The following is an 18,708-nucleotide window of genomic DNA, read 5'->3' on the forward strand; positions in this document are numbered from 1 at the left end:
AAAAAAAATTAATGGGGTTGAGGGTGGTTTGTTTTTACGATGTTTGCCCAAGGGTAAGACTGACTTGTTATACATGTTCCTCAGGTTGTTACAATTACAACGATATGTAACTTGTATAACTTTTATTTTATTTGATGGCTTTTAAAAAATTTTAACCTTTTAAAAAATATATATATTCCTTAGAATTGCTCTATTACCATGCTTATAACGTTTTTATCCTTTCGTCTATAGGATTGTGTAAGGTGTCATTTTTTGCTCCATGATGTGTTCTTTCTATCAGTACCTTGACTGCGCATACGTGACTTTTTGATTCTTTTTATTAAAAATTTTTGAGATTTGATGCGACAAAAAATGCATATACTTTAATAGTTCAGGCGATTACGCACGCAGCGATACCAAACATGTTTGTTTATTTATTTATTTTTATTTATAAAATGGGGAAAGGGGGGGTGATTTTTACTTTTATTAGGGGAGGGGATTTTGTATTAATAAAAAAAACATTTTTTTTTTTTTTTTTACTTTACACACAAACTAGAAGTCCCCCTGGGGGACTTCTAGTATGACTGCTCTGATCTCTCATTGAGATCTATGCAGTATAGATATACTGCATAGATCAATGAGATCTGTGCTCTATTGCTTTCGGCTACCACAGCTGAAAGCAATGGGGTGCCGAACCGGGATCAGCGCCATTAAGGCACACACCCCGGCTCAGAGCAGATGCTGGGATTGCGGCGATCCCCCCACTAGTCCACCAGGTATGAGGGAGAGCAAGTATTTAGATGCAATTTTGACAGCTGCATCTAAATACTTAAAGGGGTATTCCCCCCAAAATCATTATTTGCATTAATACGTTGCCCACCCATCGCTTTCCATCTTTCCAATATAAAGTAATTTTGGATTCTGCACAGTTTTGCTGTTATCTAGATGCATTCACCCCCACCAAATGCATAGAATCATCAAATCTCAGTCCAATCCATCACTGCTCCCTGCTCCTCGCCCCCACCCTCTGTGTCGGCATCACGTGTCCTCCGTCTCTTCAATGGGCTGGGTTAGCGCTTCTAACCCAGCCCACTGAAGTAAGGGAGGACGCTGAGACAGTGACAGTAACCCGATTCCCCCCCCCCCCACTGTGTGCTCCCCCTCCATGGGCAACCACCCCCCCGCCTCTCACTGGTGGCAGCCTGGCGCCACCCCCCCATCTCACCCCCTGGTGTCCCCCCATCTCACCAGGTGGCAGCCTTCTTGCGGCACCTGTCTCCCCTGCCCCCCTGCATCTCAGCTGATGGCAGTCGCCGAAACTCCCTGCATTTCGTCTCATGGCCACCCCCGCATGTCAGCTGGTGTCCGGCCGACCACGGCACCCCCGCATGTCAGCTGGTGTCCAGTGGCACGTCCCCCGCCCCCCCGCATGTCAGCTGGTGGCCGGCGGGACCCCCCTGACACCCCCGTTTGCCACCAGCATCTCCCCCCTCCTCACCTTACCATCACCGGCTACCAGCATTCCTCCTCCCGTTGGTCACCAGGATCAGCTCTGCTACAACATCATCGGCTCTGCTACAACACCATCGGCTCTGTTGCATCCTCATCATCATCGGCTCTGCTGCAACATCAGCTCATCAGGGAGAAGCAGTGCATGATGGGAAATGTAGTTTCCCTGCCTGCACCTTTAGAAAAACTTGTAACTCAGGAATGGCGGCAGCTAGGAAGACGGGAGATGGCTCAAAATACTCAGGGGTGCTTGGTGAGTAAGACAAGCTAAGTTTAGGGGCATTTTTTTTTTAGCTCTTGGGGAATATACCCCTTTAATTAGCGGGCACAGCGATCGGACCGTGCCCGCTAATAGCCGCGGTCCCGGGCTGCTTAGCACCCGGTATCCCGGCAGTTCAGAGCGGAGTCGCCGCACGACCCCCCTCTGAACCCCCCTAGCAGCACCAGGACATTCAGTAACATCCTGGTGCAGCTATGGGTTAACTGTCATACTTTGCTTTTATTTTACTGTGTGTCAACATAGCCTCAGATAGGGAATTTACTAAAACCTATATATGACATGCTGGTCCAAATAAATTTCCTGCTGCCTCTCATCGTCAGATTAAAAAGAAAAAAACGTGCAGCTCAGGCAGTGCCCCACACAGGGAAATCCGCTCTGAGCTGACATAGATTTCTATGATTTGCCACTGCATCAGGATAGGGCCAAAAGCTCGCCCAAATCTTAGCAACTAAAATGTAAAATGTAGCTGCAGACTATTTAGAAATCAATTCTTTTCTAATGATAGAGTGATGGTTAAAACAAAGCACATAGCCCAACTAGTTTTACTCCACAAGTAGCATCATCAGGAGGAGGACTTATGACAATGGTTTTAACCATCACTCTACCATTAGTTTAGGATTGATTTCTATCTAGTCAGTAGTCTTAAGAAGGTTTTATTCCCCTCCTTTATAGATTTTGCCATTTCTTCCTCTTTAGCAGCATTTATAATCAGCTTTGCCTCCTTCTGTCTCATTTTATACACCTCTCTGTCAGATACACTTCCAGTCTCTTCATACCTCTGTATAGACAGTTTTTTTTTTTTTTTACAGATACCAATGGGGGATTGGGAGCAGGTGAGTACCTGTGTTTTTATTTTATTCCTCTCAATCTGAGCACCAAAATATTGCTCCAAAGAACTTTTTTAGGCCGGGTTCACACACTGTAAGACACCGGCCGTTCTGTAACCTGGCCGTGTCTGAATTGTGCTGAATTGGGATGCGGGCGCATCCCTGTTGTGCCCGCATCCCAATTCAACATAGCACACGATGGAAAGTGCATCTGGAGTCGCACTTTCCATTGTGTGAGGTGTCAGTTCTGTGGCCGCTATTCAATGAAACACTGACGTGAGTTTTCTGTGCATCCACTAGGGATCCCAGCCCGAGTGTATACAGTGTGTATATACTCCGGCCAGGATTCCATTGACTGCAGTGCAACATAAATTTTCTATTAATCACGGCCGTTGATGCAAATAGGCAACAACGGCTGTGATTAATAGAAAATTTACGTTGTGTGAACATAGCCTTAATAAGTACATAACTGCAGGGAAAATCAGAATGGTTTAATAATACATTTGGCAGAGCTATCAGTGCATGCTGGGCCCATTTATCTCTCACCGTGGTGTCCTATGATTTCTGAATATGCCCATTTTCATGTATGTAAAGTACTTAATAACATATTAATAAAACATATAAGATAAGTTTTAAATGTCCTTTAATTTCTCTTTTAATTTTCCACATATCAATTATTTGTACTGGTAAGTAACACCATCTATATTATAAGAAGGAAAAAAAGATATTTAACAGAATCCTCTGTTTCTGCTTAATGGTGGCTCACATAAGCAATGTTTACTTATTGCAGTAGCTCTTATAAGTTGCTTCATTGATTTATGCCTCAGGGAAAGTGTAGGACACAATATTCAATGTAAGAAAATTAATTGAAAGAATGTACTAAGCTTGGCTGCACAAAGGTCAAGTTTTCACCACAACCGCTTGTAATCTTTACAAATAAGACAAATGACAAAGGAGAAAACTAGAATGAACATGACCCATTAAATTCAAATTAGTTTGGATTTTACGTTTAGTACTACATGGATTAGAATGTATTTTCTTACAGACTTAAAAGCAGCAATCTATCAGGAAGCAGCTCCCAACCTGCCTGCATTGCCTTAATTGGCATATTATACTTTAGAAATGTTTCCAGGACCCCAGAGAATCATTATATCAACAGGTGTGCCTGTGCCCTGCATCAGTGGAAACGGAGACAGTTTTATGGATGTTTTTCAGCTCCAGTTGTTTCTTAGTAAATTGCACCCAGAATGAGCGAATAGTGTCAGATATTGACCCTGCTGGTGTTCCAAAGAAGAGTCTAATGAAGCATGGGCAAACATTACACACTAAGACATGAAGTGATGGGATATTTTTTATAATGACTTATGCAGTAGCCTTAGAGAGCGTGAAAAATATCTGAAGATTAGTCTCATCCATCAGTCAGTTTTGAGACTGCAGAAAAATATGCATTTTAAAGTGTCAAAGAACTGTACTATTATGTAAAATTGCCTGAAACATGCCTATGTCTGGAACATAAAAAAATATGAAGAAGTCTGACTTAATGTATGTTCTGAAATACTCTCATTTGTAGGATATTAATACAAGAAGTAGACATTAGTCCTGTACTCCATAAAAACTTCTTTATTCAAAATAACAGTTATAAAAGCATGGGGCAAATAGCATGCAGACATGTTTCAGGTGTCACTGATTGACTATTAAAGTGAATGTGTCATCAGAACTATTGCTCAAATCAAGTTATGCAAAATATTTTTTAAAACATTTTTGGTGATGTTTTTCAAATTTTCCATTCACCATCAATTTTTAAAATAGTGCTCAAATATTGAAGTTGCCAGACTAAATCTAAGGTGAGACTTCCTATTGTATATGATGATAAGGAAATTGTACAGCATTAGGCAACAACGGCCATGATTAATTCAAAATATACTTTGCATTAACAATGAATGGAATCCCGGCCAGAGTGTATACACATTGTATAAGCTCCGGCTGGGATTGCAAGCGGCCCCACAGAAAAGTGACATGTCAGTTTTGTGTGGCCGCTATATATTAAATAACGGCTGCAGAGAACTGCCAGTTCACACAATGGAAAGTGCAGCTTCGGCCACACTTTCCATTGTGTGCTATGGTAAATTGGGATGAGGGCGCACACGAATGTGCCCGCATCCCAATTCAACATAAATAAAGTTTATCCGGCTGGTACTGCAGTAACCGAGCAGGTCACAGAACGGCCGGTGTTTTACAGTGTGTGAACCCGTCCTAATAGTGAAAGGTGGTTACAGTAGATACATTTTTTAAGCACACAATTTTTTCTTTTGCACTTTCAATTTTTCCTCCTTGTGTTTTAAAGGCTGTAGTGCTTGCATTTTTTCACTTACAGACCCACATGAATCCTTATCTTTGGTGCTACCAATTGTACTTTGGAGCTACAGACTTAATTTTTCAGAAAAAAAATATTTGTGCTGTGAAATTGGGGGGAGGGGGGGGGGATTTTCTTTAATGGGCTCCATGTTTACACTGTTGTAAAAACTATGGCAAAACTATGTTGTCTGTGTTATCTACCCTATGTTGTCTATGATCCTCAAGACTTTTATTCACAGATGGACGGCATTTCTTCTTTTAAAAAGTGGAGAGGAAAAAACATTGTGTGAAAATAGCCTAAGGCTGGGTTCACAATACGTATATTTCAGTCAGTATTGTGGTCCTCATATTGCAACCAAAACCAGGAGTGGATTTAAAACACAGAAAGGCTCTGTTCACACAATGTTGAAATTGAGTGGATGGCCACCATTTAATGGCAAATATTTGCTGTTATTTTAAAACAACGGCTGTTATATTGAAATAATGGCCGTTATTTACTGTTATATGGCAGCCATCACCTCAATTTCAACATTATGTGGACAGAGCCTTTCTGTGTTTTTAATCTACTCCTGGTTTTGGTTGCAATATGAGGATCACAATACTGACTGAAATATATGTAATGTGAACCCAGCCTTAATCTGTATAGTATCCTTTGAATTAGAAGTCCCTTTTTGTATGTAGATGTCCTCTAGCATATACCAAGTAGTGTCCATTAGAGTCTCTGCATAAAGTAGTCACCACACATGATCCTTTATAAAAGACACCAGTAGTAATCACAGTAGTAGCATGTTTTTAACACTCTAAATTCCAACAAAACTAACCCATTTCCGCAACAATGGACAGTTTTCCTGCCACATACATGGTCTAATGAGCAGGAACTTTTCTTAAACAGTGCATTATACAGACAACATTGCACAACTTAAACACTTTGCCGAACTGGGCATACATAACAGAAACAATAACTGCCCCAAGGATGCATAACAGAGGCTTTCTGTCCCTTCTTAGCAAGCCGCTGATGCTGGGACAAGATATCGGCATGACCTCTGGCCCCTAAAAACTTCTGGGCATTCTCTCAACTCACCCCTGATGACACACAGTTTGGCACCTGTGGATTTAGAGGGGGGGGGGGGGGGGGGGGGAGGGGACTGCCACTATGGGAAAAGGCGAGATTGTGTCGGCCACTTGAGAGACGCCATGGCTTGTAGGAGGAGCTAGTGAGGTGAAACCGGCCACTGTGGGGATGGTTTCTGCTCCTGATAGTGTTTTTTTTTTTTTTTATATATCAAATTAAGCAAACCAGTCAAACCAATCTTTTGAAAAGTTTGATCATCTCTAATCATCTGGGGGCTCGGTTCACACGTTGTAAGAGTGCGGCTGTATTTGCGGCTGTAATTGTGCGGCGGTATTTTTGGTGGTTCGTGTGTATGCTTGGAAGTATAGGATATGCGACTGCACAGTGCACACTATCTCTGAATCTACGGCCCTATCGTAAACGGACCCGTAAAAAATGAACAAGACCATTGTTTGCGGCTGAACATGCGGCCGAGGATTGACAGGCGGTCCGTACGGAGTACTTCAAAAATAGCCGGCAATGATGCCGAATGCCGATGCCTCTAATAGTTAATATATTAAATTAATCAAACAAATTTTCTTTGTAATCAAGACACTTTCGTTGATCAATAATTTATTTCTAACGAATCCATCATTTTGCAATTAAATATACTGTTAAAAAAAATAGATATATAAATAAATGTATATTTATCTATATATTTATTTTTTGACAGTATATTGAATTGCACAATGATGGATTCGTTAGAAATAAATTATTGACCAACGAAACTGAATTTATTTCAACGAAAATGTGTTTTCTTAATTAAATATTAATTAGTACAGGAAGCTCTATAAGCCGTTAATTCATATGCCGGCAATAGAGCATTCTGTACTAATCATCACTTTACTTTAATGAAAACATCAAATGTTTCTTCTAATTATGTTATGACAATAGCATTATTAGAAGAAACATTTAGAATTATACGTGCGCTCAGCTGATTGGCTGTTCGGCTGAGCGCACATATAATGAGCCGGTCCGCAGTACAGTGACTTCATTGTGCTGCGGACCAGCGAAGAGGACACATCGGGGTGAGTATAGAGCTCTCCCCAATCCCTCCCCAGCACTGCACCCCTCCCAGCAAGGAAGGGGGGTCACTTAACCCCTTCCTTGCTGGGATGGGTGCAGTCTGACATCAGTCTGGCCCCCAGGGGGTTAAGGGGGATGCAATACATCCTCCCTTAACCCCTTGGGGGTCAGACTGTAAGCAGCGATCTGTAAAGATGCTGCATACTGTAAGGAGCACAACACCGCTCACAATGATGGGTGTTGTGCTCCTGTTTGTGTGTTTTTTGTGTGTTTCTCCCTTTTTGTTTTTCAGATATCGATATCCTGGGAATTACGTCGGATTCCATGGACTACGTCGATGACCAGCGGTTGTTCTTTGAATTTTTTTTAATAGAATGGTCAATGAGGGGTGTGGGGGTGTTTTTATTTGAATAAAAAAATTTGTAAACTTGTGTCTTGTCTTTATTTCTTAACTTTATAGACTTAGTAGTGGAAGCCGTCTAATAGACGGAATCCATTACTAAGTTGGGGCCTAGTGTTAGCCGGTATAAAATGGCTAACACTAACCCCCTATTATTACCCCAGTACCCAATGCCACCAGGGGTACTGGGAAGAGCCGGGTGCCAGTGGTCCCGGAGCGTCAATATTGGCGCTCCTGGACCGGGCGGCAGCAGGCTGGTAAGATTTAGGCTGGGGAGGGCCTAAACCAATGGCTCTTCCCACCCTGGTGTTACCAGGCTGCTGTCGTTTGGTTTTTAACCCGGCTGGTTATAAAAATAGGGGGGACCCTATGCGTTTTTTTTTAATTATTTATTTATTTAAAAAAAAAAAACGCATAGGGTCCCCCCTATTTTTATAACCAGCGAGGGTTAAAAACCAAACGACAGCAGCCTGGTAACACCAGGGTGGGAAGAGCCATTGTTTTAGGCCCTCCCCAGCCTAAATCTTACCAGCCTGCTGCCGCCCGGTCCAGGAGCGCCAATTTTGACGCTCCGGGACCACTGGCACCCGGCTCTTCCCAGTACCCCTGGTGGCATTGGGTACTGAAGTAATAATAGGGGGTTAGTGTTAGCCATTTTATACCGGCTAACACTAGGCCCCAACTTAGTAATGGATTCCGTCTATTAGACGGCTTCCACTACTAAGTCTATAAAGTAAAGAAATAAAGACAAGACACAAGTTTACAAATTTTTTTATTCAAATAAAAACACCCCCACACCCCTCATTGACCATTTTATAAAAAAAAACATTAAAAAAACGCTGGTCATCGATGTAGTCCATGGAATCTGACGTAATCCCCAGGATACCGATATCTGAAAAACAAAAAGGGAGAAACACACAAAAAACACACAAACAGGAGCACAACACCCATCATTGTGAGCGGTGTTGTGCTCCTTACTGTATGCAGCATCTTTACAGATCGCTGCTTACAGTCTGACCCCCAAGGGGTTAAGGGAGGATGTATTGCATCCCCCTTAACCCCCTGGGGGCCAGACTGATGTCAGACTGCACCCATCCCAGCAAGGAAGGGGTTAAGTGACCCCCCTTCCTTGCTGGGAGGGGTGCAGTGCCGGGGAGGGGGTGGGGAGAGCTCTATACTCACCCCGATGTGTCCTCTTCGCTGGTCCGCAGCACAATGAAGTCACTGTACTGCGGACCGGCTCATTATATGTGCGCTCAGCCGAACAGCCAATCAGCTGAGCGCACATATAATTCTAAATGTTTCTTCTAATAATGCTATTGTCATAACATAATTAGAAGAAACATTTGATGTTTTCATTAAAGTTAAGTGATGATTAGTACAGAATGCTCTATTGCCGGCATATGAATTACCGGCTTATGGAGTTTCCTGTACTAATTAATATTTAATTAAGAAAACACATTTTCGTTTAAATAAATTCAGTTTCGTTGGTCAATAATTTAATTCTAACGAATCCATCATTGTGCAATTAAATATACTGTCAAAAAATAAATATATATATAAATATACATTTATTTATATATATATTTATTTTAACAGTATATTTAATTGCAAAATGATGGAATCGTTTACATTTAATTATTGAACAATAAAAGGGACTTTATTACAAAGAAAATGTGTTTTATTAATTCAATATATTAACCATGAGAGACATCGGCTATAGTGCAGAGGATCGCAAACCCCGGTAATAGCAATTCATGTAAACTGTGTTCCCTGCTTTCCCAGATGCATCCAGAGGTGTTTGCATCACTTTCTTAAGATTTTATTTGTTATTTTTAGTTGAACCAGATTTCCAAGTAAATGACCGTATGTTTTGAGCCGCATGTCTATTTTTTCCCACGGCAGTAGTTTCACCCGCACATTTACAGCCGCATAAAAAATACAGCCGCACAGTTAATCTCTAATCTTATCGCCTGCCACAGAAACCTTTTACATTTTTTGGTTCTAATTTTTGTATATTTCACTAGGTTTCTGCAAGACACATTAGAACTTTGAAATTATAAAACAATGTAATGGGTTAACCAGGAATTCTCTGGTCTGCCTAGCAGGGGCATTGTTAAAATCTGGAGTCTTCCATTGATTTCATTGGAGTTCCTGACCCAAGTCGAGCACACAAGCTTAAAAAAAAAGAAAACTCAATTCAAGGAATGAGCACTCAAGCATTGTAGTGCTCACTCAACACTAATCTTAATGTAGATACATTGGCACTGAGAGGAAGAGGTGACACAGGAACCTATGCAGCCACCAACATTTGTGTCAGGAACGGCATGGCTATCTTACAGCACAGGCGCACAGAGCAGGGTCAGTAATAGTAATACTGTGGAGAGGCTGCCACACTCTTCTATAGTAATATAGTAATCCTCCCTCCATGGACTTTATGTCCTGATAAGAATATACAGTACACATGGGGGGAGGTCTGCTCTGCATATAACTGTGTGGCAGCACAAGATCAGAGCAGAGGTCTAGGAACTGCAGGACAGCCCAGCCCCTCCCCATGTACTGTACATCTTGCTAACATTACTGCTCTTTTACAAGAATGCAGTACAAATGAAAACGAGAGATCATTGCTAAAAAACAAAAAAAAAAAAAACAGTTCTGTAGGTTGAAAAGTAAAAGTCTCTTAGAAGACGATGAGGAAAAATTGGAACTGCAAAAATGAAAATTGGCTCCGTTGTTAAGGCCAAAATCCACCATTCCCTTCAGGGTTAAACATGCCTGGGATACACATATACCTATCCTAAGATAGTAAAACGAAAATAATATAAGGGCAGACTAGATGGACCACATGGGGGGAGATTTATCAAACTGGTGTAAAGTGAAACTGGCTCAGTTGCCCCTAGCAACCAATCAGATTCCACCTTTCATTTTCCAAAGAGTCTGTGAAGAATAAAAAGTGGAATCTTATTGGTTGCTAGGGGCAACAGAGCCAGTTTCACTTTACACCATGTTTGATAAATCTCCCCTATGGCCTTTATTTGCTGATAATCTTTTATGCCTCTATGTGTGGCACACAAACACATGTGTATTCTGACACTGATTTCAAGAAAAATTAGCTCCATAATGCATGTGCATTTTCATCCTCCGTGTGAACATACCCTATCACTGTCTCACGGTTCTAGCATTATGCGCCACAGGAAACATATTGAAGATAGACTCCTAGAGCCTACTTTACATTACAGCTACTATCAACTAGTCATATATGCAGCTTTCAGAACATTCATTCAAGTTCACGATTTTAATATTTCATAGTTTAGTATTATAAAACATTTTATCAATTCAGAAACACTTCTTTGGGTACATCTTGTTTTTCTCATTTATTTTTTACCTCTTTTATAATAATGTACCTAGCAAAGGTGTGGATGCAAATGCATGAAAAAGTAAGGTTTTCTCTTGGTAAATGCATTTTTTATTAGTTCAGCTTTATTCTGTAGCATTAGGATTTTCTCCAGCTCTTCATTGTTGGCTTGAAATGCATTTGATATAAGGCTAACAATCATTCACATAATCAAATATTATGGCAATGTACCATAGACTATGTAAAGCATAACCTCTGATAGCAAGCTATGGATGTTATAAAACCAGACTTTTGATTGACTTTCTAGTTGTAAATACAGCTGAAATACACAGTGATTCTTACATCTAGTGAATTTATATAAATTATGGTTACATAAAGAGAAATAAGCAAGTCCATAAAGTTTTCCTTGCAAAACTAAAGGTTACGTTGTGTACTCTGCTTGTGTCATGTAGTTTATCTGAGAGCAAAGTGTAAAATGGAGGAAACAGCAAAGAAAATACAAATAATGTAAATACTTGTTAAATTAACCCTTTGAGGACCAGGCCCAAAATGACCCAGTGGACCGCGCAAATTTTGATCTTAGTGCTTTCGTTTTTCCCTCCTCCCCTTCTAAGAGCTCTAGCACTCTCAGTTTTCTATCTACAAGCCATGTAAGTGCTTTTTTTTTACAGGAATAGTTGTACTGTGTAATGGCGTCATTCATTTTACCATAACATGTATGATGGAATTCCAAATATATTATTTATGAAGATATAAATAGGTGAAATCGTAAGAAAGAATGCAATATGGTAACGTTTGGGGGGTTCCTGTGTCTACGTAATGCACTATATGGTAACAGCGACATGACACTATTATTCTATAGGTCAGTCCGAACACAACCATATGCAGGTTACACAGATTCTCTAATGTTATATATATTTTTTTTTATGAAATCCTTTTTTTTGGCAATTAAATATTAATAAAATGGGCCTATTGTGACGCTTATAACGGTTTTATTTTTTCACCTATGGGGCTGTATGGGGTGTCATTTTTTCCGCCATGATCTCTAGTTTTTATTAATACCATATTTGTGAAGATCGGACGTTTCGATCACTTTTTATTGATTTTTTTTAATATATAATGTAACATAAAATCGGTAATCTGCGCACTTTTTCCCCTCTTTTCGTGTACGCCGTTTACCGGTCGCAATGACGCTTGTTATATTTTAATAGATCGGACAATTACGCACGCTACGGTATATTATATGTTTATCTATTTATTCATTTTTATATGTTTTATTTATATAATGGGAAAGGAGGGTGATTTAGACTTTTATTGGGGGAGGGGTTTTGGGGTAGTGTACTAGTGTTTTGAACTTTTTTTTTTTTTACACTTTTGAAGTCCCTTTGGGGGACTTGTACATAGATTAGTCTGATTTCTACACTGATGAATGCTATGCCATAGGCATAGCATTGATCAGTGTTATCGGCGATCTGCTCATTGAGCCTGCCTGTGCAGGCTTAGAGTAGCAGATCGCCGATCGGACCGCACGGAGGCAGGTGAGAGACCTCCTGCAGTCCGTTTTACCGATCGGGACCCCCGCAGTCACACTGCGGGGGTCCCGATTGGTAAGTGACAGGGGACTCCCCCTGTCACTTACACTTAAACGCTGCGGTCGCGCCGCGATCGCGGCGTTTAAGGGGTTAATGACACGCGGCAGCGCGATCGCTGCAGCGTGTCATTACCGGTGAGGTCCCGGCTGCTCACTGCAGCCGGCCCCCACCTCCTATGAAGCGCGCTCCGCTCCGGAGCGCGCTTCATAGCGGGAATAACACCCATGACGTAAGGTTACGTCATGGGTCGTCTGGGGACAGACTTCCATGACGTAACCCTACGTCCAGGGTCGTCTAGGGGTTAAGGACAGAACAATAAAAAAACAGTGTAGATACAATAACAAAGTGTTCTATGTGTAATCTGAGTATTAAAACTACAGAATTTTAGAGTATTTTGAAGCTATAGCAATTAAAAAAAAAAAAAAGATAGGTACACTTTACAGAGAATGGCTATGTTCACACAACGTTTTTTCATCTCCATTTAAAATGAAGTCCGTCATTTTGAGTCTGAAATAACGGACGTTATTTAGCAGCCTGACCTCCCCTTAGTGCACTGACGGGTGTTTGTACATTATGCTAGGTTGGGGTTACTAATTGGACTTTGGATGTGGCTTAATTGAAAAGTCCATTGAATTTAATAGTAAAAACAGAGACAGAATGATGAAAAAAAGAAAAACTGTGTGTGAACTACAAATAAAAAATGTCCGCTGTTTGCAAAAGACGTCCAAAAATAATGATCATGTTCATTATTTTGACGCCCGCGGCAAAAATGGACGTTTTTCAATGCATTGTGTGCATTGGACGTCTGTCTTCCCATTGACTTCAATGCATTGCATTGCAGTCAGTTAAATATCGGCAAAAACGGACGTTATTTTAAATAGGAAAATCGGCCGCCTTTTTAATATTTATGACGTTGTGTGAACATAGCCAATGGCTATGTTCACACAACGTCAAAAATATTGAAAAGGTGGCCGATTTTCATATTTAAAAAAATGTCAGTTTTTGCTGCGATTTAACACTGCAATGGCAATGCATTGAAGTCAATGGGAAGACGGACTTTGCCGCGGGCGTCAAAATAATGAACATGATCATTATTTTCGGACATCTTTTGCAAACATCTGACGTTTTTTATTAGTAGTTCACACACAGTTTTTCTTTTGTCACCATTCTTTCTCCGTTTTTACTATTAAATTCAATGGACTTTTCAGTTAAGCCACACCCAAAGTTCAATTAGTAACCCCAAACTAGAATAATGTACAAACACCAGTGATTGCACTTAGGGGAGGCCAGGCTGCTTAATAACGTCGGTTATTTTAGCCACGAAATAACGGACGTCATTTTAAATGGAGCTGGAAAAATATTGTGTGAACATAGCCAATGTGAGGATGGAAATGTCATTATTAATATGCATTGTACATTCTCATTAAATCATTTTACAAAACTGATATACTTTTGCGTACTTGAAACAGTCAGCAGTTAATATAAAAACTGAAATGTGACCTTAAAGGGGTATTCCACCACTTCAAGGTACTTAAAACATTTAATTTAATACAGCCATTATATAAAACAGATGGAAAAGGAAGCTCTATCAATTGCTCAGTTGCTAAGCAAAGGCCCCCCTACAGCAATGTCACAGCAGCACCAGTGCGGGACTCAGAACAAAGCTGGCAGCCTCACTCTCTGACAGTGCACGTAAACACGGGGGTACCAGAGCAGCAAGGAGAAGCACGCACATTCTGCCTTTCTGGAGTGGTGAGCGATGCATCTGCACCAACTCTCTATAACATGTTCCGTGCCCCCTTGAGAGTGCAAGCCTCCCCCAAAGGCAACGAGCATTACTTTATTTACTTATTCTACTTTATTTAGTTCATTATTACTACACATACACAGTATATTCTTCTTTAGGGCGCCTTGCTCTTAATGTGAATATCCAATAATGGATAATGACTAGAGATGAGCGAACCGGGTTCGGGTTAGAGTCCATCCGAACCCGAACTTTCGCCATTTGATTAGCGAGGGCTGCAGAACTTGGATAAAGCTCTAAGGTTGTCTGGAAAACATGGATACAGCCAATGACTATATCCATGTTTTCCACATAGCCTTAGGGCTTTATCCAAGTTCAGCAGCCACCGCTAGACTATTTGAGAGCAAGATCCAAGGGGGCAACCTACAGGGAGGACACTACCTACCTATAAGGGGGATACAACCTACAGGGGAGATACCTACAGAAGGGACTGCAGTAATGGACAACCATGGCACTCCAGCTGTTGCAAAACTACAATTCCCTTCACATCCTGGCAGCCCAAGCAATATTTTAGGTTTTTCAAGAATGATGGGAATTTTAGTTTTTGAACAACTGCAGTTCGCCATCAATGAATTAGTGGGTTATCAACCTGCAAGGAGGATACTACCTATAGGGGGACTTACCTAAAAGGGGAAATTTTCGGGAAAATCTGTCAACCAACTGGAGTAACCAACCTAATGAAAGGACCTCAAAACAGCTTGAAGGCATTTAATAGGAATATTTTTTTGTGTTCATACATTCAGATTTTGATCACAATTATTATATACAAAAACAAGAATCAATGTCCTGAATTTATGATCTGTTCCTAGCTGTGTATTCCATAATTGCAATTAAAAACCTGAATGTGTGAAAACACCCATACTTACAGTAATCTGTTCTGACACACACCATTGTAGGGCAAGCTACAGTACAGTTATTTTATGTGCACAACATTTGTATCCATCGCTAGTGATGAGTGGACTGGAACCACCACTCATGTTTTCATGCATGTGCAAACAATAAAGCATCTGTTCATTGTTCTGTAATAAAGTTTTTTTAAAAAAATTCTGCTGAGCTGACAGCTCTGTAGTCAATCAGCAATCTTGTACTTGTCACCATTGTTCTGGCAATCCCAGCCATGCCCACTATGGGAATTGGCTGGGATTGGTCAGGTGGGACATGTGTCCCTGGTGTATAATAACATCAGTTATGTGTCTTGCTGCTGTTATGCTGCTGGTTAGTGTAGGAAGAGGCTGGCACTGCAGGCAGAGAGAGCTAGGTATTCTGCAAAACTTTACTAACTGCCCTTTTTAGGGCACCACAGTGCTGTTCTGAGAGGATAGTGGCTCAGAACGTCAGTGGGACATAAGAAGAGGGTGAAAAACATCCACAGATTCAGACCTCTGTTCTTAATAGGGAAATGTTGCTGATTCAGGGATCTAATGCTACGTTTACACGGAACGATAATTCGCCCGATCGTACGATTGACGATTTATTTTCATAACGATCAGCCAATCGCGGCTGAGTATAACTGTGCTCAGCCAATCGCGGCTGAGCACAGTTATGACGCGGCGGAGGGAAAACTAGGCGTGCCGAAAACTATTTTTAGGGTTGGTCTTTTACAGTTTCCTTGTAGGCTCCTTACTGAGAGGTTACAATTTCAAATTAAAATTCAATTACAAAATAATTTTCTGAGGGTTATCACAACTGGCCTTGGATATTATCAGCCCCCCAACAGTTTCTCCTCCCTTAAATAAAACTTATACACCCTCTGACCATGTTCCCACTATGTAAGTTCCGTAGTAATCACGGCCTTTGTAACAACAGCCGTGATTACTACAGAACTTACAAAGTGCTGCCTTCTAAGGAATACCGGACGGAGTGTATACACATAGTATACACTCCAGCCGGAATCCCTAGCGGCGCCACAAGAAACAATGGAGCTGACCCTGTCAGTTCACACAATGGAGCGTGCGGCTCCAGCTGCACGCTCCATTGTGTGCAGCGGGGAATTCGGATGCGGACGCGCACAGATGCACCCGCATCGTAATTTAGCAGCAGTAAAGATCATCCGGCCGGTACTGCAGTACCAGCTGGGATGATTTTCCCAGACACTGGCCGTTCCGTGTACTCATACTTGTCCACAATCTTAGAGGTTCCTACTCTGACTCCTGCTAAAAGCAGCCATATCACAGGCAGTAGGTGGATGTTGTGGAGTACTCATGAGGTTATTCCACTTCTGTTCCCCCTAGCTTGCCACTTCTTCCAATTGGACCTTGTGCTTACACAGAGCCCTCACTCTCAAACACAATGGGCAATACAGCAGGGTGGGCACACAGTAATCAGCACTGCTGATAATGTGAGCAACCAGGTGGTCATTGCGCTGGCACTACTGCATGTAATTCCTGGGGTGAGCCGGACTGCCCATAGGAGAGGACAAGCTGTCCTTGGTGTCAAATCCTATTTGGTTCAGCCCCCAGACAAATCAGTTTCATAACAGCCCGCTACAACTTATGCCCAGCTGAGTTTAAGTGGTGCATTAGCTATGCTAAGAGTATGAGGAGGTGGTAGAGGAGAAAAATTGGCAGAGGGAGGAGGCAACAGGAGGCAAGGATCGACGTCTAGCATTGCAGGGTGGTGGTAGGACAAGCATCAAAACACTTCATGCCTGAGGCTTCACCGTCAGTATGCTAACTCAGTGGGCAATTAAGGACCTGAAATGTCCCTGTCTTGGCTTACTGGTCCACTTATTGGTGGATATGTAGACCTCGCCACTGATTTTTTTACATAGCACACATCTTATTTCCTTCCCTACCCGTGGATGCCAGGTAGGGACAGCACACCTAGTAACGAAGTGGCAGCTGGGAATCACTTAGAATAGTAAATTGCTATGGAATATGTGTGCAGTAACCAGGGGTTGCCAGGTGGTGTTAAGCTGGTGCGAGATGGTATGTACTACTGAGGCACTTGCCATGATAGCCAGGAGTGGTATGCGCCCACCCCTGGATGTACTGGCACCCAGCTTTTTTTTTTAGAACAGGTGCAGGTGTTGTGTAGAGGAACCACAGAGTTCAGCAATTACCAGGAACAGGTTTACTGCACAAATCTTCTTACGGTCACAGTAGACACAATTTCCCCAGTAGGCTCTCTCTCATGTAGTCTCCCTCAAATTCTCTCTGACTAACCACACCAAACTACAGTTTTTTCATAAAGCAAAAAGAAAAAATAGGTGGTCAGCTCACCTCGATAATCAGTAGCTTGTGGGTCCTCTGAATAGGCAAATGGAGGGTGCACGGAAACTTCAACGGTAGCCAGCCGTGATGTGAGCAACAACAAAATCCAAAAGGTGGGGGAATCCAGCACTCCAAAAAAAGTATTAAAACAATCCTTTATTAGTCATAGTAGGTTAAAACTTCATCACCCCACGAGGGGGACCCGTTACCCGTTACCTCGTGGGGTGATGAAGTTTTAACTTACTATGACTAATAAAGGGTCGTTTTAATACTTTTTTTGGAGTGCTAAATTTCCCCACCTTTTGGATTTTACAGTTATTTCAGTACCTATATCCCCAAGGGTTGATCTGAAAGGTCAGGAAAGCAAAAGTTCTATATAACAGGCTACAGGAACACTGTGGAGTGCCCAGCTCATGGGTTGATACGCAATAAAACATCAGATAGTGGCATATTCACAGATAGAATACAGTTTTACTGTCAACCCTTATACTACTTCTCATTCACCTGTGCTACATAAGTTATAAAATATAGTGACATCTGGTGGTGGGAACGCAAACTACCTTCTTCAGCCCCAGAGCATACAGTACAAGCACAATGAGTACCAACCTACATATGCTTCAGTAAAGCAGTGGACACCCGCTTTGGATCCTGCACGTTGATGCTGTATGATTAAAAATTAGTACTCTTTGTACTAAGGGACATCTATCCCATTTAGAAACAGGGCTTGTGGGTGTGAAGAGGGGTAAAAGGTTGAAAAGAGTATACATTTTAAACAGTTCCATCAAGAGCACATATAAAACATCACCACAGTGCATGGGATGATAGGATCTGGTCATCACGCCACATCGCTTATTGATGGGACTAGCGACTTTGTTTGCTAGACATGGTCACATAGTGTGATAGTTGGCACAGTTACTTCATAGATTTGTGTAAAGATACCACTCATCACTATCACATAACTATGGATCCATTTTCATCGCCTAGATATAAATAAAGAAATGTTATCAACAGCAAGCATCTTGACATGTTTAAAAAAATTAATGCAGGATGTTCTCCAGAAAAGAACTATCTTCCAGGTTTTGACCTTTATTATGTTCAGAATCTAGATTTTTTTTTAACCCCTAGACGACCCAGGGCGTATAGTTACGCCATGGAACTCTGTCCCCAGACGACCTAGGGCGTAACTGTACGCCCTGGGTGTTTCTCCCGCTATGAAGCATGCTCCGGAGCGAAGCGCGCTTCATAGGAGGTGGGGGCC

Source organism: Dendropsophus ebraccatus, chromosome 3 (assembly GCF_027789765.1).
Source record: "Dendropsophus ebraccatus isolate aDenEbr1 chromosome 3, aDenEbr1.pat, whole genome shotgun sequence".
NCBI lineage: Eukaryota > Metazoa > Chordata > Amphibia > Anura > Hylidae > Dendropsophus > Dendropsophus ebraccatus.